Genomic DNA, 27,789 nt, shown 5'->3' on the forward strand with positions numbered 1-27,789 from the left:
GGGGACAGGCCCCACACCGCACAGAAGTTGTGGCGGGGTATAGAACAGCAGACCGACGAGTGGTTGCTGCCGGTGAGCCTCAAGCCCAGCCTGGTGGTGTGCGATAATGGGCGAAATCTCGTTGCAGCTCTGGGACTAGCCGGTTTGACGCACATCCCTTGCCTGGCGCATGTGCTGAATTTGGTGGTGCAGAAGTTCATTCGCAACTACCCCGACATGTCAGAGCTGCTGCATAAAGTGCGGGCCGTCTGTTCGCGCTTCCGGTGTTCACACCCTGCCGCTGCTCGCCTGTCTGCGCTACAGCGTAACTTCGGCCTTCCCGCTCACCGCCTCATATGCGACGTGCCCACCAGGTGGAACTCCACCTTGCACATGCTGGACAGACTGTGCGAGCCGCAGCAGGCCATAGTGGAGTTTCAGCTGCAGCACGCACGGGTCAGTCGCACTGCGGATCAGACCCACTTCACCACCAATGACTGGGCCTCCATGCGAGACCTGTGTGCCCTGTTGCGCTGTTTCGAGTACTCCACCAACATGGCCAGTGGCGATGACGCCGTTATCAGCGTTACAATACCACTTCTATGTCTCCTTGAGAAAACACTTAGGGCGATGATGGAAGAGGAGGTGGCCCAGGAGGAAGAGGAGGAAGAGGGGTCATTTTTAGCACTTTCCGGCCAGTCTCTTCGAAGTGACTCAGAGGGAGGTTTTTTGCAACACCAGAGGCCAGGTACAAATGTGGCCAGACAGGGCCCACTACTGGAGGACGAGGAGGACAAGGATGAGGAGGAGGTGGAGGAGGATGAGGATGAAACATGTTCACAGCGGGGTGGCACCCAAAGCAGCTCGGGCCCATCACTGGTGCGTGGCTGGGGGGAAACACAGGACGATGACGATACGACTCCCACAGAGGACAGCTTGTCCTTACCTCTGGGCAGCCTGGCACACATGAGCGACTACATGCTGCAGTGCCTGCGCAACGACAGCAGAGTTGCCCACATTTTAACGTGTGCGGACTACTGGGTTGCCACCCTGCTGGATCCCCGGTACAAAGACAATGTGCCCACCTTACTTTCTACACTGGAGCGTGATAGGAAGATGCGCGAGTACAAGCGCACGTTGGTAGACGCGCTACTGAGAGCATTCCCAAATGTCACAGGGGAACCAGTGGAAGCCCAAGGCGAAGGCAGAGGAGGAGCAAGAGGTCGCCAACGCAGCTGTGTCACGGCCAGCTCCTCTGAGAACAGGGTTAGCATGGCAGAGATGTGGAAAAGTTTTGTCACCACGCCACACCTAACTGCACCACCACCTGATACGGAACATGTTAGCAGGAGGCAACATTTCACTAACATGGTGGAACAGTACCTGTGCACACCCCTCCACGTACTGACTGATGGTTCGGCCCCATTCAACTTCTGGGTCTCCAAATTGTCCACGTGGCCAGAGCTAGCCTTTTATGCCTTGGAGGTGCTGGCCTGCCCGACGGCCAGCGTTTTGTCTGAACGTGTATTCAGCACGGCAGGGGGCGTCATTACAGACAAACGCAGCCGCCTGTCTACAGCCAATGTGGACAAGCTGACATTCATAAAAATGAACCAGGCATGGATCCCACAGGACCTGTCCATCCCTTGTGCAGATTAGATATTAACTACCTCCCCTTAACAATATATTATTCTACTCCAGGGCACTTCCTCATTCAATCCTATTTTTATTTTCATTTTACCATTATATTGCGGGGCAACCCAAAGTTGAATGAACCTCTCCTCTGTCTGGGTGCCTGGGCCTAAATGTGTGAAAGTGGCCTGTTCCAGTGGTGGGTGACGTGAAGCCTGATTCTCTGCTATAACATGAAGACTGATTCTGTGCTGACATAAGGCCAGATTCTCTGTTACGGGACCTCTCTCCTCTGCCTGGGTGCCGGGGCCTAAATGTGTGACAGTGGCCTGTTCCAGTGGTGGGTGACGTGAAGCCTGATTCTCTGCTATGACATGAAGACAGATTCTGCGCTGACATAAGGCCAGATTCTCTGTTACGGGACCTCTCTCCTCTGTCTGGGTGCCGGGGCCTAAATATGTGACAGTGGCCTGATCTAGTGGTGGGTGACGTGAAGCCTGATTCTCTGCTATGACATGAAGACAGATTCTGCGCTGACATAAGGCCCGATTCTCTGTTAAGGGACCTCTCTCCTCTGCCTGGGTGCCTGGGCCTAAATGTGTGACAGTGGCCTGTTCCAGTGGTGGGTGACGTGAAGCCTGATTCTCTGCTATGACATGAAGACAGATTCTGTGCTGACATAAGGCCAGATTCTCTGTTACGGGACCTCTCTCCTCTGTCTGGGTGCCGGGGCCTAAATATGTGACAGTGGCCTGTTCCAGTGGTGGGTGACGTGAAGCCTGATTCTCTGCTATGACATGAAGACAGATTCTGTGCTGACATAAGGCCAGATTCTCTGTTACGGGACCTCTCTCCTCTGTCTGGGTGCCGGGGCCTAAATATGTGACAGTGGCCTGTTCCAGTGGTGGGTGACGTGAAGCCTGATTCTCTGCTATGACATGAAGACTGATTCTGTGCTGACATGAAGCCAGATTCTCTGCTATGGCATGAAGAGACTGATTCTCTGCTGACATGAAGCCAGATTCTTTGCTATGGCATGAAGAGACTGATTCTCTGCTGATGTGAAGCCAGATTCTCTGCTATGGGACCTCTGTCCAATTGATATTGATTAATTTTTTTTTAATTTTTTTTTTATTTTAATTAATTTCCCTATCCACATTTGTTTGCAGGGGATTTACCTACATGTTGCTGCCTTTTGCAGCCCTCTAGCTCTTTCCTGGGCTGTTTTACAGCCTTTTAAGTGCCCAAAAGTTCGGATCCCCATTGACTTCAATGGGGTTCGGGTTCGGGACGAAGTTCGGGTCGGGTTCGGATCCCGAACCCGAACATTTCCGGGAAGTTCGGCCGAACTTCTCGAACCCGAACATCCAGGTGTTCGCTCAACTCTACAAATAATACCTATTAGGCAAAATCGATAACAAACAGTCTCATAGTGTAGTGAGTATCATACTCATTACACTATGAGACTGTTTGCTATCGATATTGCCTAATAGGTATTATTTATACAAGTAAGAACGCTTACCTCGGTGTCGATTCAATCCAATGCAAACGGCAGAGTGTAGTTGCTTACTAAAGTCATAAAATCGGATCTCTGTAAGATCGCTTCAATTATCGCGAGATGAGCTGTTACTTTTTCTTTCTCTATTGTATAATACAGACTCTTCAATCGTGGGTAAAAATCGCAATGAAGCTTCGATCTTGTGATCATAGATTGCTATCAGTAGCTAGTGATGAGCGGCAGGGACAATATTCGTATTCGCGATATTTCGCAAATATTTGGGCGAATATTTGCCATTTATTCGAGAATTTGCGAATTCATGATCTCTAAGCATTATTTTCTTTATTGCGAAAATTCGCATAAAATTCGCCTAAAGAATTCGCATAAAAATTCGCATGAACTGGTATTTTAAAAAAAACAAATATTCGCGATTACGAATATATTTTGCGATATTCTAAATATTCGCGAATTCTCGAAGTGCCGATATTTGTGATTAAAATTCTCAATTCGAATATTCGTGATCAACACTATCAGTAGCCAACCGTTAATAAAGTCGACCACCAGTTGGTTTGCTTTCGTTCATTTCAGAAGATAATTTCCTTGGTATCTTTCAATGTTGCATGGCCATGCTTAAAATTTCGGACTCTTTATGAATATCCCATCGATCCCAGACGCGTTTCAAAATAGATCCCTATTCCTTCCTCAGTGGGTTTGTTCATATTCAAGAGTCCAAGACCTTATATACCTGTCTGTTAATTGCTGGGGCGAGTCCCAGCAAATCAAGGAAAGAACGCAGCACATGGGTCAGGGGTGGGTCAGTAGGTATTCTCCACCATTTTTCTTTCAAAAACCAGCATTGTGCTAATGATGTGTCTTTGATGCGATTTATTCAGCATACATGCGTTTTTTGGTTGGTAGTTGCAGAATATAATAGCAATAACAGCTGATGTTTCTAAATCGCATTCCCACTTTTAGATTTAAAAATACAATCGAATACAATATATTGCACATAATATTAAGTAATATAGCCAAAATCGAAGAATGCACATATACTATACTGGTTTGCGAATCCTTCTATATAAAATAAAATATCATAAAATTTCGTAAAATTTTCATAAAATTTCAAGTAAGTTCTAAGATGGAGTGTATGGGGGTGCCCATCACCAAGGGGACATCCCAGTGCTGATAAACAGCCAGACACGGGATATCCCATCGGCAAGGGGCATCCCCATAGATACTTTTAACTTTTTCAGCATTTTTCACAGAAAGTCAAAAATTTCCAATTCGGCATTTAATCCTGCAGGTGATACACTGCCAAAATCAAATATTCATCTAGACTCCCTCCGTGACATTTTTGAAATATAATTGCCTCCCCTCCAGTGCCTATCCACCTTCTCCAGTGCTGCAAATGTCAAGCCACTCGGATCCTGGTGATGGAACTCTTTAAAGTGTTTAGATAAAGGATGGGTTAACATTCCTTTTTTTATGTTGTTAATATGTTCGGCCAAGCGTACCCTCAACAGTCGCGTTGTTCTGCCGATATACTGTTTTTGCACGGGCACTGGATAATGTAGATGACACCGGAGGAGTTGCAAGTGAGGCATTCTTTAATGTCAAGGGTAAAATTATTCTGAGTAGACGCGAATCTAGTGATCTTCTTGCTGGATGTAGTACTTCTACAGCCGACACTCCTACCACATCTGTAAAAACCCTTCATTTGTACCCAATTTTGCAATGAAACAGTTTTTTTTATATGGTTTTTTACAATAGGTGCTAATTTAAGCCGTAAATTGGGTGCCTTTGTAAATGTTATGAGGGAAGATGTGTTTAGTAGGGGTCCTATAACCCTGTCCTTTAACACAAAGTGCCAATGTCGGTTGATAATATGTCGTATTTGTTTTGACTGTGCACTATATGGTAAAATCATCCTCAATTCTGCCTCTATTGGTTTCTTTTCACTCAATGTAGGTATTTATGTGAAAAAAGATTGCCTCTCCAACTTTCTAACTTTCTCCAGTGCATTATCTAAAATATTCTCAGGGTAGTTCTTACTTTTAAATTGATCAATCATCTTTATAGCTTCTGTATTGTCGGTACAGTTCCGTTTGATACGACGAAGCTGGCCGAGCGGAATATTTATTAACCACCTTGGGAGGTGGCAGCTAGTGATGAGCGGGAGGTGCCATATTCGATTTCGCAATATTTAGCGAATATTCGATTGAATATTCGTTTTATATTCGTCGAAATTGAATATTCGTCATGAATCTATTTCTCACGAATAATATGCGATTTAATTATTCGTGTATTGCGATTTTCTTTTAACTGTATAGGGCAACTTTCCTATTGGTTGGCTATGGCTAATATGTGTATTTTACGAATATTCGCTATATTGCTATAACTTAGTTTTTTAGAATATTACGAAGTTAGCAATATAGCGAATATTCGTAAAATACACAAATAGACTGTAATTTAGCTAATATAGTGCCATAGTATTTATTTTTTATAGTGTGAATTTTTCCCAAATATGAAGTTCAGAAGAGAAAAAAAATGACAAAAAAAAATACTATAGCACTATATTAGCTAATTTACAGTCTATTTGTGTATTTTACGAATATATTTTACGAATATATTCGTTATTTTGAATAATCATTTTTTTCGATGTGTACTGTTATTTCACTTCGGCATACTGCTCCCCGACAAGCGTCCCATCACCATGGGAATGGCTGTGGGTTATATAATATACCATTGGATCTGAGTTTTTCCTGCGATCGTGAAAACTCAGATCCGATGGTATATTCTAACCCACAGTTGTTCCTATGGTGACGAGGACGCTTGTCGGGGAGGAGTATGCCGAACATATGTACTAGTTGAAAAAAAAAAGAATATTCTAAATAACGATTTTTTTTCTCTCGAATATTCGCTATATAGAAAGAAGTAGGGTCACGGGCGGAATCAATCTTTATATTCGAATTCCCGATTTATACCCGAAAATCTGAAACGTTATGAGTAATCGCGTCACATGACCTGGTTTCGGTTTCGCTTTGGTTACAAGTGGATTGGCGGTCTTCCTAAAATAAAACTAAAAAATGTAGGCGTGCTCAAACCCTGTTTCACCGAGCACGGACCATGCCAGGAACCACAGCGTAACTTAAGTAAAGGAGAGAGAAAAGTCCAGCTCGAATAAAATGTTGATTTAAATGTTAGCGTTCCCTCCTTGAGGGAGGATCGCTATTGTCCTTGATCCGAAACATGTAGACTGGAGTGTAACTGGCTTTTAATCTGCACTGAAAAATAAAGGTAACATTTTAATCGAGCTGGACTTTTCTCTCTCCTCTTCCTAAAATAAAATCCTATAGATAAAATGGTGCGAAAAACCTTTAATGAGGATGAAGAAGAAGTTATTCTCACTGTAAGTAATATTGTATTACAGTACTGTATCTTATTATATATTGCATGCCAGAACAATATTTTGCAACACTCGAACAATGTATAAATTATTCATATGTCGATCGAGTGTTGGAAAATATTCGTATATGCCAATAAGAACTACATTGATACGTTTTTTTTTTTTTCTCCACCCCCCAATAAGGGTCCATTCACACGTCCGTGGTGTGTTGCGGACCCGCAAATTGCGTATCCGCAACACACCCGGCCAGCACCCTCTATAGAAATGCCTATTTTTGTCCGCAGCTGCGGACAAGAATAGGACATGTTCTATCTTTTGCGGAGCTGCGGACCGGAAGTTCACGGCCGAAACCCGGAAGTTCGGGGCTGCACTTCGCAAATGCAAAAGCGGAGAGCACATAGTGTGCTCTCCGCTTCATGTCCGGGCCCATAGAGAATGAATGGGTTCGCACCCGTTCCGCAAAATTGCAGAACGGGTGCGGACCCTTTTGCGAACGTGTGAATGGACCCTAGTAGATATTACAGATTGATGCACTAAGTATTCTTGTTACTTCGCAGCACTATGTCAGTACTGTAGCATGTATGCTTGGACAACAGATAAATATCTATCACATGCACATAGCACGTCCGTTTTCCTGCCATACAATATATACCACACACTATATACCATACACACAATATATAGATTTAATTTTATGTCCATGAGTTTTTTTTGTTGGACCAAAAGTATTTGCTTGTTTATTTAGCGTTACCCAGGGTGCACCACGGGGATGCAAAACAACTTTACACCCCATACCGTACCGTCACTTACTAGACAGGTACATCGCAGCTTAGCTGGCTAATATCTGATTGCTCAGACCTCACACACATACAATCGCAATGCAATCCGATCTTATAACCGTAACATTAAATCTAATATTTCCCCTTCAAAGGCGTAACTTCTTTTTTGCGTATTTGTTGAGGATATTTTTTTTTATATTTGTATAATAAAACAATGGGGATTATATGCTTTCATCTTTATCCTTCAGCGCTTTCTGGAGCGGGAATATCATCTGACCCAGAAACACAGAGAAAAAGAACGGATCATAATGTTTGTCCAGACCAAACTTTATTTAAAGCACGGGAAAAGGCACAAGAAGGAAGCCCTACAAAAGAAGTTTTGCGACCTAAAGCGCCTTCACTCGGATCTTGTCAAAGATTATAGTAGGCGATTATGCCCAGGTACAATGCTTACATGAATTTTGTATCTCTCTCTACAACACTCAGTAATGTATATATTCAGTTATGCTGCTAATCCGTATAGATGTAGTAGGGTTAACACACAATCTCTCAAATTTATTAATTCATCCCGTAATCTTGAAACAAAAGCCATTTAAAAAAATAGCGTAACGCATTTAATTGCATTAAGTTTACATAACACGTCTCATAAAGCATGTGTGTTAACTCTACTACATCCGTGTTTCATCCCTTTTCAAATGATTACTTAATACCTGTTGTGACATGTACAAAATCTTCTGGTTACATCATACATCTCTACCTCGCTGAGATTGTATATATATATATATATATATATATATATATAGAAGACAAAAAAATCGGACTGCACTCCAAGCATCTCTTCAAAAAAGTTTAGTTTTTATTCACCCATAAGGTGGCAAAGCGACGTTTCGGCTCAAGCATGAGCCTTTCTCAAGCATTGGTGAACAGTGAATAGCCAGTATATAAAGGTGTGCCAATACATATAATCAAGCAACATAATTGGTACTTTAAAAATAATACATATATACAATGTACAAACATGTGCAAAAACCGTATAATGGTCATGATTGTTAAAGTGACTAGTGCATTCCATACAATAAATCTCCAAAATACAATAGATTACATCTGAAAACACCATAGGACATGTAATTGGTTACATCTGTAACTCATCAATACGTCATTCGTGCATCAACTGTAATAGTGCACATGTGCAAATAAGGAAAACTAATGAATTGCTACCTGGAGGGATGATGGCGCCCACATATACAATAGCGCTGCTCAGCGCGTCCTCAGGAGACCAGCGCGCATGTCCCAATCGTTTGACGTCATCAAGGGAGACCGACCGGTGCATAACAGTGCCGCCTACTGATGACATCAGCGGCGCACCCGATAACATGTCACCGCCTTCTCCCATCAATGCTTCCACATAGCGACGCATGCGCAATAGTTACGGCAAGCTGTTTTCCGCCATATTGGGTAAGGGAATCAGAGCAGATAAATGACCATACAATCTGTCGCTTATCGTCCTCCTCGTTCTGCACATACAGTTGTTGTGGTTGAATGCCACCATGCTGCAGGGTGGATAAGTGACCATCTTTTCCAAAATGGTACACTTAAATCCACTCATCACCTCAATACCAGCGGCACGTCAGTGTCGTCAGCATTGTAGGATCATATCCTGCTTAAATATACAACTGCGAGGGTACTCCTCATTATAATAGACCGATTAAAAACAAGCGACAGTGTACACTATAGAAAAAATATAAGTTACTCGATATAAAATACATCGCTCATTCCCAATTTTTTTCAAACTCGTCCTAACGGGGACATACGCATGGAATCCAGAGAAAGAAATATATATGTCTCAACACAATTATTTTTTCGTGGGCTCATCATCCACCAATCAGGTTCATCAGTTTTCTGAGGTGCCATCTGTGCAGATGTATCTGGAAAGATAATACAAAAGTGTCAGTGTCATAAATTAGTGAGATTACCCATTACATTTATATTAAAATCAATTTATTACTCAAAATTATATGTTTACATTTTCTGTTTTTTCTTTTTCTTTTTTTTTTTTTCTTTTTTTTCTTTTTTTTAAAAAACCAATGAATCTGTCAACCACAGGAGGTATTGCGGAGCCCATACCAATGCAACATAGGGGCAAAACAACCTCATCACAGACCTCCTCCATATCTGTAATCTATATTTAAACCTTTGGGGTGCAGACTTTGTAGTGTCTGGATCCAATGCATTTCTCTTTTTTTGAGTAGAGATACTCGATCTCCACCCCTCCGTGGCATTGGAACCTGATCCAAGATCCAACATCTAAGATCTTTTTCTTTATGACCCAGTAACCCAAAGTGTCTGGGCACTGGCAAATCTTTGCGTCCCTTTCTGATTGTGTAACGGTGATTATTCAGCCTAGTCTTAAAATCTGTGGAAGTTTCGCCTACATACAGAAGGTGGCATGGACAGGATAAGACATAGACCACAAATGAGGAATCACACGTAAGGTGAAACTTAATTGGGTAAATTTGTCCCGTGTCAGGATGTGTGAATGTCCTAGATCTACAAATCAGGCTGCAGTTGACACAATGCAGGCATGGGAGACAGCCCGTGCCAGATGGTGCCAACGTTGTCTGTCTGACAATGGACCCAGGTCCCACATCCGCTCTCACCAGTTGATCTCTTATATTTTTACACCTACGGTAGGCACATAGGGGAGATGTTCTAAATTCTGGTACCGTTTTTAAGCAGCTACCAAGTATTGGCCAGTGTCTTTTTAGGATCTTATTGATCGCACCGCTGTGTTCTGAATAGGTGGATACAAACGTAATTCTTTTTTGCGTCTTCCTATTATCCTTACCCTGCAATAGGGAATCCCTGTCCACAGCCAGCGCTTTTTGTTTCTGCTCCATGAGCAGTTTCTCCGGATATCCCCGTTGTTTAAATTTAACAACCATGCTGTCAACCGTTTTTTCTAGGGCTTCATTATCAGCTACAATTCGCCTGGCTCTTAGAAATTGGGAATATGGCAGATGCTTTACCATGCTGCGTGGATGGCAGCTCTCAAACCTCAGCATCACATTCCTATCAGTGGGTTTAGTATATAATGATGTAGATAGCATTCCATTCGTAACCATGACGTTGGTATCAAGGAACTGAACTGAGGTATCCGAGTATGTCACCGTGAACTGTAGCTCACTGTCCGCACCATTCAGGTAACCATGAAACTCCAACAACTGTTGTTCAGTTCCTGTCCAGATGAGGAAGATGTCGTCTATGTATCGCCACCACCCCAAAATATATTGGGCATGGCGGGACACATAGACGACATCCTCCTCGAACCTGCGCATAAAAATATTGGCGTACGTTGGGGCCACATTGGACCCCATCGCCACGCCGCGTTTCTGGACATAGTATGTATCTTGGAAAAGGAAATAGTTGTATTCCAAGACAATGGTAAGAAGCGAGGTAACAAAGGCACTGGCCTCAGGTGTCATTGATGACATGTCCAACATACCTTGTACAGCAGCTATACCCTTTTTATGATCAATAGAGGTATATAAGGATATGACATCAAACGAAACCAATGTGATCTTATCCACACCCTCAAAATTAACCTTACTTAATTTGGTCAAGAAATCTGACGTATCTTTGATATAAGATGATCCCCCTGTAGAAAAATCCCGTAACACTTTGTCTAAAAAAATGGAAATGTGACAAAACACTGAATCGGTGCCGGAGACAATGGGGCGCCCTGGTGGGTCCACCATTGTCTTGTGCACCTTTGGCAACACATAAATTACTGGGGTAATGGGATATGAAACAATCAAATATTCCTTAAGCCCCTCATCTATAATACCTGCTTGTACAGCCCTAGTCACACATTGTTCAATGATACGTATGATATTGAATTTGGGGTCATTTGGTAACCGGTTATATACTTTCACGTCATTTAGTTGTCTTGTGATCTCTTTGATGTATTTTATGGTATCCATAACAACAACAGCACCGCCTTTATCGGCGGGCTTTATTGTCAGGTCATTATCCTTCTTTAGTTCAACCAATGCATATACCTCGGCCGCAGTGAGGTTGGGATACCTGAAGCCCTCCGGACAAGGGAGAGACCTCAGGGCACCAATCTCATTCTTAACCGCCGAGATGTACGCATCAATGGCTGGCTCATTTATCACTGGGTTAAAATAGAGGATAAAATGGGCCCGAGACATCGAGGACTATAAAAAAGGTGACATTTACAGTTGGCAACCTGGCAGTTCTCCATACAACATAAGGGATAACAAAAAAACAAGAAAAAACACACAGATGCACAAGGGAGAACCGGAAGTTTTTTTAGGGAACAAAACGGAGTCCAATGCAGCAAGAGGAAACGAACCAGGAGAGGCGGTCGTCGATATAGACGAAACCATCAGAACACGCAACATGAAAACCCGGACTCAAATACAAAAAAAGAGGAAATAGCTGTCATTAATCTTTCCTCCAAAGCATTGACCCCAGCACAGTTAACCGTTCTATCAAAAGGACTATCATTTTGCCCTAATGCTCAGGTAAATTGGCTGGATGTTGAATCTGATCTGAATAATTTTTTCCGCTCTATTAGGTTGAAGGCGTGGTTCCAGGGAAAGAGTGGGGAGCAGGTAACAAGAGGCAGTGAGTTCTCATGCAAAATGTTTAATTTGTCCAACAAGAGCTATTTTAACCCAGTGATAAATGAGCCAGCCATTGATGCGTACATCTCGGCGGTTAAGAATGAGATTGGTGCCCTGAGGTCTCTCCCTTGTCCGGAGGGCTTCAGGTATCCCAACCTCACTGCGGCCGAGGTATATGCATTGGTTGAACTAAAGAAGGATAATGACCTGACAATAAAGCCCGCCGATAAAGGCGGTGCTGTTGTTGTTATGGATACCATAAAATACATCAAAGAGATCACAAGACAACTAAATGACGTGAAAGTATATAACCGGTTACCAAATGACCCCAAATTCAATATCATATGTATCATTGAACAATGTGTGACTAGGGCTGTACAAGCAGGTATTATAGATGAGGGGCTTAAGGAATATTTGATTGTTTCATACCCCATTACCCCAGTAATTTATGTGTTGCCAAAGGTGCACAAGACAATGGTGGACCCACCAGGGCGCCCCATTGTCTCCGGCACCGATTCAGTGTTTTGTCACATTTCCATTTTTTTAGACAAAGTGTTACGGGATTTTTCTACAGGGGGATCATCTTATATCAAAGATACGTCAGATTTCTTGACCAAATTAAGTAAGGTTAATTTTGAGGGTGTGGATAAGATCACATTGGTTTCGTTTGATGTCATATCCTTATATACCTCTATTGATCATAAAAAGGGTATAGCTGCTGTACAAGGTATGTTGGACATGTCATCAATGACACCTGAGGCCAGTGCCTTTGTTACCTCGCTTCTTACCATTGTCTTGGAATACAACTATTTCCTTTTCCAAGATACATACTATGTCCAGAAACGCGGCGTGGCGATGGGGTCCAATGTGGCCCCAACGTACGCCAATATTTTTATGCGCAGGTTCGAGGAGGATGTCGTCTATGTGTCCCGCCATGCCCAATATATTTTGGGGTGGTGGCGATACATAGACGACATCTTCCTCATCTGGACAGGAACTGAACAACAGTTGTTGGAGTTTCATGGTTACCTGAATGGTGCGGACAGTGAGCTACAGTTCACGGTGACATACTCGGATACCTCAGTTCAGTTCCTTGATACCAACGTCATGGTTACGAATGGAATGCTATCTACATCATTATATACTAAACCCACTGATAGGAATGTGATGCTGAGGTTTGAGAGCTGCCATCCACGCAGCATGGTAAAGCATCTGCCATATTCCCAATTTCTAAGAGCCAGGCGAATTGTAGCTGATAATGAAGCCCTAGAAAAAACGGTTGACAGCATGGTTGTTAAATTTAAACAACGGGGATATCCGGAGAAACTGCTCATGGAGCAGAAACAAAAAGCGCTGGCTGTGGACAGGGATTCCCTATTGCAGGGTAAGGATAATAGGAAGACGCAAAAAAGAATTACGTTTGTATCCACCTATTCAGAACACAGCGGTGCGATCAATAAGATCCTAAAAAGACACTGGCCAATACTTGGTAGCTGCTTAAAAACGGTACCAGAATTTAGAACATCTCCCCTATGTGCCTACCGTAGGTGTAAAAATATAAGAGATCAACTGGTGAGAGCGGATGTGGGACCTGGGTCCATTGTCAGACAGACAACGTTGGCACCATCTGGCACGGGCTGTTTCCCATGCCTGCATTGTGTCAACTGCAGCCTGATTTGTAGATCTAGGACATTCACACATCCTGACACGGGACAAATTTACCCAATTAAGTTTCACCTTACGTGTGATTCCTCATTTGTGGTCTATGTCTTATCCTGTCCATGCCACCTTCTGTATGTAGGCGAAACTTCCACAGATTTTAAGACTAGGCTGAATAATCACCGTTACACAATCAGAAAGGGACGCAAAGATTTGCCAGTGCCCAGACACTTTGGGTTACTGGGTCATAAAGAAAAAGATCTTAGATGTTGGATCTTGGATCAGGTTCCAATGCCACGGAGGGGTGGAGATCGAGTATCTCTACTCAAAAAAAGAGAAATGCATTGGATCCAGACACTACAAAGTCTGCACCCCAAAGGTTTAAATATAGATTACAGATATGGAGGAGGTCTGTGATGAGGTTGTTTTGCCCCTATGTTGCATTGGTATGGGCTCCGCAATACCTCCTGTGGTTGACAGATTCATTGGTTTTTTAAAAAAAAAAAAAAAAAAAAAAAAAAAAGAAAAAGAAAAAACAGAAAATGTAAACATATAATTTTGAGTAATAAATTGATTTTAATATAAATGTAATGGGTAATCTCACTAATTTATGACACTGACACTTTTGTATTATCTTTCCAGATACATCTGCACAGATGGCACCTCAGAAAACTGATGAACCTGATTGGTGGATGATGAGCCCACGAAAAAATAATTGTGTTGAGACATATATATTTCTTTCTCTGGATTCCATGCGTATGTCCCCGTTAGGACGAGTTTGAAAAAAATTGGGAATGAGCGATGTATTTTATATCGAGTAACTTATATTTTTTCTATAGTGTACACTGTCGCTTGTTTTTAATCGGTCTATTATAATGAGGAGTACCCTCGCAGTTGTATATTTAAGCAGGATATGATCCTACAATGCTGACGACACTGACGTGCCGCTGGTATTGAGGTGATGAGTGGATTTAAGTGTACCATTTTGGAAAAGATGGTCACTTATCCACCCTGCAGCATGGTGGCATTCAACCACAACAACTGTATGTGCAGAACGAGGAGGACGATAAGCGACAGATTGTATGGTCATTTATCTGCTCTGATTCCCTTACCCAATATGGCGGAAAACAGCTTGCCGGAACTATTGCGCATGCGTCGCTATGTGGAAGCATTGATGGGAGAAGGCGGTGACATGTTATCGGGTGCGCCGCTGATGTCATCAGTAGGCGGCACTGTTATGCACCGGTCGGTCTCCCTTGATGACGTCAAACGATTGGGACATGCGCGCTGGTCTCCTGAGGACGCGCTGAGCAGCGCTATTGTATATGTGGGCGCCATCATCCCTCCAGGTAGCAATTCATTAGTTTTCCTTATTTGCACATGTGCACTATTACAGTTGATGCACGAATGACGTATTGATGAGTTACAGATGTAACCAATTACATGTCCTATGGTGTTTTCAGATGTAATCTATTGTATTTTGGAGATTTATTGTATGGAATGCACTAGTCACTTTAACAATCATGACCATTATACGGTTTTTGCACATGTTTGTACATTGTATATATGTATTATTTTTAAAGTACCAATTATGTTGCTTGATTATATGTATTGGCACACCTTTATATACTGGCTATTCACTGTTCACCAATGCTTGAGAAAGGCTCATGCTTGAGCCGAAACGTCGCTTTGCCACCTTATGGGTGAATAAAAACTAAACTTTTTTGAAGAGATGCTTGGAGTGCAGTCCGATTTTTTTGTCTTCTAAAGTGGGTAAGCACCTTTTACCATACTTGGACATTGCACCCGTCTATTTTTCCACACTATCCAGGGTGGTGCTGCCAGTGGTTTTTTTGCTAAATATATATATATATATATATATATAGTTATACACACAGCGCGGTACTGATGTATGATGTCACCGGATGATTTTCATACGTTTCACACACAAATATATATATATATATATATGTCTTTTTGTTTATATCTACATAAACTGCAAACATGATTCAGTATTCAGGTCAAAGTCCCCGACCATTACATACATCCCCCACGTAATTTGCATGGGATTCAAGAAATATATATATATATATATATATATATATATACACACACAGTACAGACCAAAAGTTTGGACACACCTTCTCATTCAAAGAGTTTTCTTTATTTTCATGACTATGAAGGCATCAAAACTATGAATTAACACATGTGGAATTATATACATAACAAACAAGTGTGAAACAACTGAAAATATGTCATATTCTAGGTTCTTCAAAGTAGCCACCTTTTGCTTTGATTACTGCTTTGCACACTCTTGGCATTCTCTTGATGAGCTTCAAGAGGTAGTCCCCTGAAATGGTCTTCCAACAGTCTTGAAGGAGTTCCCAGAGATACTTAGCACTTGTTGGCCCTTTTGCCTTCACTCTGTGGTCCAGCTCACCGCAAACCATCTCGATTGGGTTCAGGTCCGGTGACTGTGGAGGCCAGGTCATCTGGCGCAGCACCCCATCACTCTCCTTTATGGTCAAATAGCCCTTACTTTCAAAGTTTTCCCAATTTTTCGGCTGACTGACTGACCTTCATTTCTTAAAGTAATGATGGCCACTCGTTTTTCTTTACTTAGCTGCTTTTTTCTTGCCATAATACAAATTCTAACAGTCTATTCAGTAGGACTATCAGCTGTGTATCCACCTGACTTCTCCTCAACGCCACTGATGGTCCCAACCCCATTTATGAGGCAAGAAATCCCACTTATTAAACCTGACAGGGCACACCTGTGAAGTGAAAACCATTTCAGGGGACTACCTCTTGAAGCTCATCAAGAGAATGCCAAGAGTGTGCAAAGCAGTAATCAAAGCAAAAGGTGGCTACTTTGAAGAACCTAGAATATGACATATTTTCAGTTGTTTCACACTTGTTTGTTATGTATATAATTCCACATGTGTTAATTCATAGTTTCGATGCCTTCAGTGTGAATCTACAATTTTCATAGTCATGAAAATAAAGAAAACTCTTTGAATGAGAAGGTGTGTCCAAACTTTTGGTCTGTACTGTATACGTATATATGTATGTATTAATGTATGTTCCTCAAAAACGCAACAATCGATTTCAATGATTCTTGGTATACACATTCCTTGCTACCTGTAATGAAATCTTGCAGGGGTCTCAGCTCTCTAGGACGTACCATTCCCGAGATATATAAAAAAAATTACCTGTATTAGCCAATACAAGCCTGCCAGCCTTTCACTTACATCCTAACTGCCAACTGACGGGCGCTGTGGAGTTCACAGTTAAATGGCCGGTCACCGTGAAACTCACTTTTAAAGGGCCGGTCACCGTGAAAATCACTGTTAAAGGGCCGGTCACAGTCAGTCACTGTTAAAGGGGCGTCACCGTGAAACTCAACATTAAAGGGCCGGTCACTGTGAAAGTCACTGTTATTTAATATAAAATTGCTATGAATAAATACCCGAGCATCGCCGGGTTATTGACTAGTATATATACAGTGGGATGCGAAAGTTTGGGCAACCTTGTTAATCGTCATGATTTTCCTGTATAAATCGTTGGTTGTTACGATAAAAAATGTCAGTTAAATATATCATATAGGAGACACACACAGTGATATTTGAGAAGTGAAATAAAGTTTATTGGATTTACAGAAAGTGTGCTATAATTGTTTAAACAAAATTAGTCAGGTGCATAAATTTGGGTACTGTTGTCATTTTATTGATTCCAAAACCTTTAGAACTAATTATTGGAACTCAAATTGGCTTGGTAAGCTCAGTGACCCCTGACCTACATAGACAGGTGAATCCAATTATGAGAAAAAGTATTTAAGGGGGTCAATTGTAGGTTTCCCTCCTCTTTTAATTTTCTCTGAAGAGTAGCAACAACTCTCAAATGACCTGAAGACAAAGATTGTTCACCATCATGGTTTAGGGGAAGGATACAGAAAGCTGTCTCAGAGATTTCAGCTGTCTGTTTCCACAGTTAGGAACATATTGAGGAAATGGAAGACCACAGGCTCAGTTCAAGTTAAGGCTCGAAGTGTCAGACCAAGAAAAATCTTGGATAGACAGAAGCGATGAATGGTGAGAACAGTCAGAGTCAACCCACAGACCAGCACCAAAGACCTACAACATCATCTTGCTGCAGATGGAGTCACTGTGCATCGTTCAACCATTCAGCGCACTTTACACAAGGAGATGCTGTATGCGAGAATGATGCAGAGGAAGCCTTTTCTCCGCCCACAGAACAAAAAGTGCCGCTTGAGGTGGGCTAAAGCACATTTGGACAAGCCAGCTTCATTTTGGAATAAGGTGCTGTGGACTGATGAAACTAAAATTTAGTTATTTAGCCATAACAAGGGGCGTTATGCATGGAGGAAAAAGAACACAGCATTCCAAGAAAAACACCTGCTACCTACTGTAAAATATGGTGGTGGTTCCATCATGCTGTGGGGCTATGTGGCCAGTGCAGGGACTGGGAATATTGTCAAAGTTGAGGGACACATGGATTCCACTCAGTATCAGCAGATTCTGGAGACCAATGTCCAGGAATCAGTGACAAAGCTGAAGCTGCGCCGGGGCTGGATCTTTCAACAAGACAACGACCCTAAACACTGCTCAAAATCCACTAAGGCATTTATGCAGAGGAACAAGTACAACGTTCTGGAATGGCCATCTCAGTCCCCAGACCTGAATATAATTGAAAATCTGTGGTGTGACTTAAAGAGAGCTGTCCATGCTCGGAAGCCATCAAACCTGAATGAACTAAAGATGTTTTGTAAAGAGGAATGGTCCAAAATACCTTCAACCAGAATCAAGACTCTCATTGGAACCTACAGGAAGCGTTTAGAGGCTGTAATTTCTGCAAAAGGAGGATCTACCAAATATTGATTTCACTTCTTTTTTGTGGTGCCCAAATTTATGCACCTGCCTAATTTTGTTTAAACAATTATAGCACACTTTCTGTAAATCCAATAAACTTCATTTCACTTCTCAAATTTCACTGTGTGTGTCTCCTATATGATATATTTAACTGACATTTTTTATCGTAACAACCAACGATTTATACAGGAAAATCATGACGATTAACAAGGTTGCCCAAACTTTCGCATCCCACTGTATATTGTAGGGATTCCCAAATGGTAGCCTTCAGATAAATACACAGAAGCATTTTTCCGGTAAAATCTTAAATAACATTTTAAGCACACAAACAATCAACAGGCAGCATTAATCGGCTTACTCCAGCCGACACTTAAAGAAAAAACAATTACACAAGTAAGGCACAGTACCGTAAACCCCACAGAGTATCTTGCATTGTCCTCTGTATCCAAGCAGAGACCCTCTGGTCTTTCACTCAGTTCCAAACGCAAACACCCAGCCATCCAGAGCTCCACCGTCAGCCATGTAATCATCCCCACCTGACCCTGCTGGCTGACTTTTGTAAGCCATTCAAAACCTGGCCTGGATTGTGTGGAGTAGTCACCCGCCCAACTCTATGACTACTCCCAATAAGAGCCATCCCGTATTAGCTTTTCACAGCTATGCTAACTACCAAAGTGTCCGTCAGCAACTGCTGCGGACATACGCACTAGTGGCTCCTACTTCCCCGAGGCCAGGATCCTCGGTGACACATATCTTCCATCTATTATAGTCCCTTGTGCCTTTCTACTATATATATTGTGAGACAGTGACAGGTCTCACTAAGGTTAGAGGCAAGGAAGGGGTGGATAGTGTGGTCCACACCCCTGTTCCACCACAGGTGAGAGACGCTGGAGGTAATCAGCCTGGCATAAGGCACCTCCCAGAGTGTCAGAAAGGGGGTAGTGTGTTACCTGTGGACAGAGGCCTGGAGGCTCTGTCTGTGTGGTCTCAGCTGGGCAAGGCTGAGGGACCACAAGGCTGGGAGATAGCCTGGAGTTGGGGGACGCAGCGACGCCTGGGAGGGTTGCAGGGCCATAGTCAGGCAGACTACTGAGCCCCAATCCCCCACAAGAAATACTGAACTGGAGACAGTGGGCGTACTGTTCTCTGTACAGCCAGGAGGCTGTGGGACATTGGCTGACAAAAGCCGCATGAGTTCACAGGGTGTGTACTGGGACCTAGGTGAGTCAGGAAACTTTATGTTTAGTTAGAGCCTGGACGGGCGAGTGTTTATTATTTTATGTGGATGTCACATGTGTTAGGTGAAGCTGCGACTTCATAATAACCTGTATTGGTTGGAGTGTGCACAATAAATACACTGTTTGGACCTGAAACCTAGTGTCCTAAAGGCGTATCTGTGAGAATGACCCCCGGTGAAGAGTGAACCCCCTACAATTGGTGTCGGATGCGGGCAGGTGTCCCTGCTGATAAGTAAAAGTGCTGGAAGCCTGCTAGTTTGCAGAGCAGAGACTGCTGGTGTTAAACTGGACATTTTTTTTTCTGTGGTGCAAACAGTGCAGGATTTAAAGGGCCAGAAGCCCAGTACAAGAGACTGAGTAGTGGAAATGGCTGCAAAATGGTATAGCCCGTGGGAGAAATCCTGCGAGTTAGTGATCGGCGGAATACCGCTGGGGGTCATTCTAGACTCCTGCCAGCAAGTGTCTCGGGTCCTGCCTGAAATTCTGGACTTTGTAACAAGGGGGCCAGAGACAAAAACTACGGTGTCACTGACCTTTGTGACGGACTATGGCTCTGTGCAATGGGAGCTGTTAAAATGTGAGACACTGGAAGTGGAATTTGTACAGGGCAAGGACTTTCCATTGTTTGGGCAGTTGTGGAGCGGAGTTCCTGATAAAAGGCAAAGATATGCCGTTGCCAAGGGCAACCGTCGGGAAGACAAAGAGGTGGAGAGCGGTGCGGTTCTCAGGAGTGCATATCTTCCCTGCGACTGTGTCCGGAGTCCTAGAGAGGGAGTGCGGAGGTGCAGTAAAGCTATTGCTAGGAGCAACCACAACCTTGATGAGTCCGCGGGAGAGAATGTCACTGCTTTACCAGAATGGTTGATTACAAAGGGTAAGACTGTTCCTGTTACTAACTATATGGCAGACCCAGTGACAGTGAGCCGGCGGCAGGGGATACCTGCTGGGCCGGTAGGTAATAAGTCACACAGAGAAAAAACTGTGTCTGGACAGGCGGATAAGCCTGCTGTGATTGCTCCCTCGCAGAAATCTACAGGGGAGAAGGTTTCTGTGTTACCTCAGTTGCCCATGACCAAAGCTAGTTTTGGGATGACAAGGATCCGGGATCCCATGCTAGCCCGGGTAAGAGCACAATATTGAAACCTGAGACTGGTAAAATATTAAAGGTGCTGGACAGTCGTGCGGATAAGGACTATCCGTTGATTTTCACTGAGCGTGAGACTCCAATGAGAACAGAGACTGATGAATTTGATGTTACAGATACGCTCATGCATGAGGGAGTGTTGGGCCGTAATATCAGTTTGTTGCTGTGGGGTAAGGTAGACACTTCTGCAGATAGTGACGAAACTCCTGCAGAACCTGTACCTGTCCCTTTAAGTGAGGATCTAAGGGAGCTGCACTCTGACCTGCATGGGGAAAGAATATTGACCATTGGAAACAATGGTGCTGGTCAAGTGCAAAGTGATGGTGACAAAAGTGCGGAAATGCATAAGGAAAATATGATGTCATATGAAATATGTGGTGACAGTGATATAACTTTTCCGTTGCACGTTGTGGTCAGGGGAGAAGCGCCCCCTGGTGGTAAAAATGTAAATGATGATAAAACTTTATTTTCTGCATCTGCTATGTTTCATGAAGCGCGATATGACGTAATCAAAAGGTTTGAAGACATGCATATAACTAGTGTGGAGCAAAGCCCAGCTCCAGCTCAGTGTTTGAAGGTGCAGGAAAATATGATAGGGCTAGAGGGTGTACCGCACGTACCAGAGGTGGAAATGCAGTCTCTACAATGTTGGTTGGTTACTAAGGAAGTGTCCCAGGTGGGGATTAGCTCATCGGTGCCCCTAGAGGTCAGAATTAATAATGACACGAGCGGTATAGGTGACGTATGTGCTGTGACCGATAGCAACCTAGAGAGTGAAGCTACCATGTCAAGGTCCTGTGAAACAAATGTGGTTACTAGTAGCGACCAGACAGTTATATCTGACGAGATGAGAATTAAGTCGGGTGACGTCAGCCTAGGGTCTGAAGCCCATATCCAGACAGTTGTAGGTGACCTGACACGACAGTACAGCTGCAAACAGGAGGATGATCTCTCTCTCTCTCTCTCCTCACGCTCCCTAGAAACGTTAGAGACGGGACTAGCTGTCTTCACAGAGCAACTGAAGAAGGCTTCAGAAAGGGCAAAGAAGGAGAGCCAGAAAGAGAATGGTGATACTCCTACATCTGCTGCAGCAGAGCCGAGCAAGGAGCAGATGGAACCGGAGGCCAAAAAGCGGGGCACTTCCCACAAGCTTGTGCAAAAAGCTGAAAAGAAACTGCTGAAAAACATAGAGTTGGTGGTTCAGCGCCTGGAGAAACCGGGTGTGACATACAAAAAGGTGGAGAAAACCAAGAACAAACTTCAGCGAGGATTGGATGATCTGATGGTGGACCTGGACCACCAGAAGCAAGTTATGTCTAATCCAGCGAAGAAACAGGAGAAGTGTGACTGGCTCCTAGCTGAAGAGAAATACATCTCGGCTCGATATGGTGAAAAAAGTGACCAAACAGAGACTGATGCTTGGGAAAAGGAGACCAAGGCCCTCTCCTTGGCTAAAGCCCTGGAAGAAGCGCTTGAGGAGCATGCTGAATTGGAGAGGCTGAACAAGCAACTCAGAGCAGAGACTGAAAATCTCATAAGCTTAAAAGATGAGTTGGAGAAATCTAAGTGTGGTCTCGAGCAGCAGGTGGAAGGTGAGAAACCTGAAGAGGAGAGTTCTCTGGAAGACGTCAAGAAGCCAGAGCCTGTTAAAAATGGGACTGGAGAGGGTGGCACTGTGGTGCTGGCTGTGGCAGAGAAGATAGAAGATGCTTCTGCTAAACCAGATGATGGGGCTGATGTGGATGCCGAAGACCACAGACCCGTGGTAGCGTGTAGCCTAGGCCTGGAAGACGTCCCCTCTGCATACAAGGCCTTCCAAATAGCCAGCAGCCTGCTGGGGAAGAAGTACGAGGAGGTGAACGATCAGTTTTCGGATCCGGGCTATTACAATGGGCTGTATCTCCTGACTCCTCCACAAAATGAGAACAGGGTCCTGGGTGAGCCTCTGGAGAAAATGACAGAAGACGAGGAGTCTGCTGAATACCCTGGTGCCTCCTGCCTCGATGAGAAAGAGGGGGAGGGGTTAACAGGGCAAGTTTATGGTGCCATGTCCGAGAAGGATGAGAAGGCGGTCAAAGAGACTGGAGACTTCAAGAAGACAAAGACTGAAAAAGTTAAGGCCGATATGTTGGTTGACATGAAGTCCCCAGGTTCTACAGAGACCAAAGTTAAGCCAAAGGGAGCCGCGGCCGAAGTGGAAAAAGCCGCTAAAGAAGCAGAGGTCTCTAAAACTGTCATAGTAGCTGGAGTAACTACTGTTGGAAAGAAGGAAGAAGTGACCCAGATGCACGTAAAAGAAGCGAGTAGGGGCAAGCATGCTCTGCTGAAGGAGCCCTGCAAAGCAAAGGAGAAAGTGTCAGGATATGACCATGACTCGGAACAGTTCAGGCAAGAGCTGCAGCAGTCCAAGAAAGGACGTGAGGCGCATGTACAGGAGCCAAAGGATCTAAAAAGAGAGAGAGATCAAAATATACGACAGCGCATCATTATCACTCGGGAAAGAGTAGGAATAGAATATCTGGCCATGAGATGGGCACATGAGGCCTTTAGGCAGTTTCGGTTAGGCAAGATGTTGGTTTTGGTGATAAACCAAGCTCTGCTGGCGTGGGTCTGGCAGAACAAAGGGAAGGTACGTGTCACCGAGGTTCCTGGCCTCGGTGAAATAAGAACCGGTAATTTTCTGTGTCAGCGGCAGCTAGTGCTCGCTGACACTGGGTTACTTAGTGAGGCTGTAAAGCCAATCTGGGCCGGTTCTTATTCGGAGCAGCCAAAGAGCAGGGTGGGTGGCTGTTCCCCACGTCCAGGCCAGGTCGATACCCTCTCACCAGCCTCCCGTGGTTATGCAGGTGTTCACCCTCACGGGCTTGAACAAAGGGGGGGATATGTGAGACAGTGACAGGTCTCACTAAGGTTAGAGGCAAGGAAGGGGTGGATAGTGTGGTCCACACCCCTGTTCCACCACAGGTGAGAGACGCTGGAGGTAATCAGCCTGGCATAAGGCACCTCCCAGAGTGTCAGAAAGGGGGTAGTGTGTTACCTGTGGACAGAGGCCTGGAGGCTCTGTCTGTGTGGTCTCAGCTGGGCAAGGCTGAGGGACCACAAGGCTGGGAGATAGTTGGGGGACGCAGCGACGCCTGGGAGGGTCGCAGGGCCATAGTCAGGCAGACTACTGAGCCCCAATCCCCCACAAGAAATACTGAACTGGAGACAGTGGGCGTACTGTGCTCTGTACAGCCAGGAGGCTGTGGGACATTGGCTGACAAAAGCCGCATGAGTTCACAGGGTGTGTACTGGGACCTAGGTGAGTCAGGAAACTTTATGTTTAGTTAGAGCCTGGACGGGCGAGTGTTTATTATTTTATGTGGATGTCACATGTGTTAGGTGAAGCTGCGACTTCATGATAACCTGTATTGGTTGGAGTGTGCACAATAAATACACTGTTTGGACCTGAAACCTAGTGTCCTAAAGGCGTATCTGTGAGAATGACCCCCGGTGAAGAGTGAACCCCCTACTATATATATATATATATATCTATATATATATATATACACACACAAACCTCACCCATTAAATTAACCTCATAAACACAAATTAAATGCTATATGAAAGGTAAGATTGTATTAAAAATGCGCCTGGGCAGACAGTATAACGATGACAGCCCAAAAAATTATTATACCCAACATAATACCATCAAATAACCCCTGTTACGTCATCCTACCTTTTAAGTTAGGCCAGTTTTACCCATCTGTAAAACTGGTTTTGGCATGTTATATAACACCAAAATGAGGCAAATCCACCGTGTGGATAATCAGAATCCCATGCAGATCCCTCCATATAGGATTTTTTTTTTATATTTACCTTTGTTATGATTTTATGAGTTGTTTTTTCTAAATTCTTAACATTCTGTGATTACAGGGGTTCCCGTTCCTTCTGTGAGAGACAGAAAATCTAAAAAGAAGGTGGTCGCAACGGGTGAGGAGGAAGAGTTGGAGGAGCAGGCAGAGGAGGAGGAGCCTGGACCCTCCCATAATGTAATATCCTCTGATCCAGGAACATCACAGCCAGGGGATTCCTCTCCCCCACCTCCAGAAGAGGGGGACAAGGAGGTCTACACCCCCAACCAGGAGGGTAAATATGTGCACACAGCTATTTAATTAAATATCCATACAATGTTTATAAGAAAAGGGGCCTAAAATGTTTTAAATTAGCGAAAAGTAGATAAATATAAAAAAATTCTAATAAAAAAACTCTGTAATTTACATTAAAACCATAAAGTACCCAAATAATTCACATTAAACATTACATATAACTATAACAAAGTAATTCTGAACTTTCTTTAAGAAATACCAAATAAGAGTTGTGCTGTCTTGATACCTTTTTAATGGCCAAAAAATAATAATTACCATGTCACATAGCGAGCTTCCACGAACTCAACAGTCCCTTCATCTGTCATATATACAATAAGAAGGGAGACATGGCGGAATGAATGGACATTTGAAATATAAGATACAAACATATCAAAGACGATCATAATAAGTCCATTATTATCTTGCAGATAAGAGACTGAGTACGTATTATTATTTTATGGCATCTCAGATACCTGGTGCCACGACTATGTCTATAGAAGACTATTTAGATCTTGTAGTGTCCAAAATCCATTTTAACAAAGTTTTGTCTTCAATTTGCATTCAAAAAATCTTATAGCTCTTTTGTATTAGAAGTTATATTTTAAGATGAGAACTTTCATGTGTTATTCATATTGACCATGGGCAACAGAAATGCTTAGCAACACGAAAGTGTAGATTCTTCTTTCATCTCAAAGAAACCAACTAAATACTATTATACTCTAATGAACTTGCATTAATTAACACACTAAATAACATTATACTATATTGAAATACAAAATAACCAACTATATAATTTTCAAAACTGTACTAAAAAAATAATTTTGTTCTGTAAATGGACGGTACTGTAACAAAAACTCAACACAAACCACTAACTGCCTTCATCATAATTGAAAGTAATTGTAATTTTTTTTTATCCTAACAGTTGTTCGAAGACTAAGTACCGACCGTTGTGTGCATCCGTGGCCGTTGTGCCGTTTTCCGTTTTTTTTTTTCGCGGACCCATTGACTTTCAATGGGTCCGTGGAAAAATCGGAAAATGCACCGTTTGGCAGCCGCATCCGTGAGCCGTGTTTCCTGGCCGTGAAAAAAATATGACCTGTCCTATTTTTTTCACGGCCAACGGTTCACGGACCCATTCAAGTCAATGGGTCCGTGAAAGAACACGGATGCACACAAGATTGGCATCCGTGTCCGTGATCCGTGGCCGTAGGTTAGTTTTTATACAGACGGATCCGAAGATCCGTCTGCATAAAAGCTTTTTCAGAGATGAGTTTTCACTTCGTGAAAACTCAAATCCGACAGTATATTCTAACACAGAGGCGTTCCCATGGTGATGGGGACGCTTCAGGTTAGAATATACTAACAGAACTGTGTACATGACTGCCCGCTGCTGCCTGGCAGGTTCTGCCAGGCAGCAGGGGGCAGCCCCCCCCCTATAGTTAACACATTGGTGGCCAGTGCGGCCGGCCCCCCCCTCCCCTGTAGTTAACTCATTGGTGGCCAGTGCGGCCCCTCCCATGTAGTTAACTCATTGGTGGCCAGTGGGCCCCCCCTGTAGTTAACTCATTGGTGGCCAGTGCGGCCGGCCCCCCTCCCTCCCCTGTAGTTAACTCGTTGGTGGGCAGTGGCCCCCCCCACTCCCTTTCCATGTAGTTAACTCGTTGGTGGCCAGTGGGCCTTCTCCCCTCCCTCCCCCTCCTAATTAAAATCTCCCCCCTATCATTGGTGGCAGCGGAGTGTACCGATCGGAGTCCCAGTTTAATCGCTGGGGCTCCGATCGGTAACCATGGCAACCAGGACGCTACTGCAGTCCCGGTTGCCATGGTTACTTAGCAATTTGTAGAACCATTATACTTACCTGCGAGCTGCGATCTCTGCGTCCGGCCGGGAGCTCCTCCTACTGGTAAGTGACCGGTCCGGCCGGGAGCTCCTCCTACTGGTAAGTGAAAGGTCTGTGCGGGAGCTCCTCCTACTGGTAAGTGACAGGTCATGTCACTTACCAGTAGGAGGAGCTCCCGGCCGGACCTGTCACTTACCAGTAGGAGGAGCTCCCGGCCGGACGCAGAGATCGCAGCTCGCAGGTAAGTATAATGGTTCTACAAATTGCTAAGTAACCATGGCAACCGGGACTGCAGTAGCGTCCTGGTTGCCATGGTTACCGATCGGAGCCCAAGCGATTAAACTGGGACTCCGATCGGTACACTCCGCTGCCACCAATGATAGGGGGGAGATTTTAATTAGGAGGGGGAGGGAGGGGAGAAGGCCCACTGGCCACCAACGAGTTAACTACATGGGAAGGGAGGGGGGGGCCACTGCCCACCAACGAGTTAACTACATGGGAAGGGAGGGGGGGGCCCACTGCCCACCAACGAGTTAACTACAGGGGAGGGAGGGGGGCCGGCCGCACTGGCCACCAATGAGTTAACTACAGGGGAGGGGGGGCCCACTGGCCACCAACGAGTTAACTACAGGGGAGGGAGGGGGGGCCCACTGGCCACCAATGAGTTAACTACAGGAGAGGGGGGGCCCACTGGCCACCAATGAGTTAACTACAGGGGAGGGGGGGCCCACTGGCCACCAATGAGTTAACTACAGGGGAGGGGGGGCCCACTGGCCACCAATGTGTTAACTACAGGGGGGGGGGGCTGCCCCCTGCTGCCTGGCAGCACCTACCAGGCAGCAGGGGGCAGTCATGTACACAGTTCTTTTAGTATATTCTAACCTGAAGCGTCCCCATCACCATGGGAACGCCTCTGTGTTAGAATATACTGTCGGATTTGAGTTTCACG

The sequence above is a fragment of the Bufo bufo genome, chromosome 3 (assembly GCF_905171765.1).
Source record: "Bufo bufo chromosome 3, aBufBuf1.1, whole genome shotgun sequence".
Taxonomy (NCBI): domain Eukaryota; kingdom Metazoa; phylum Chordata; class Amphibia; order Anura; family Bufonidae; genus Bufo; species Bufo bufo.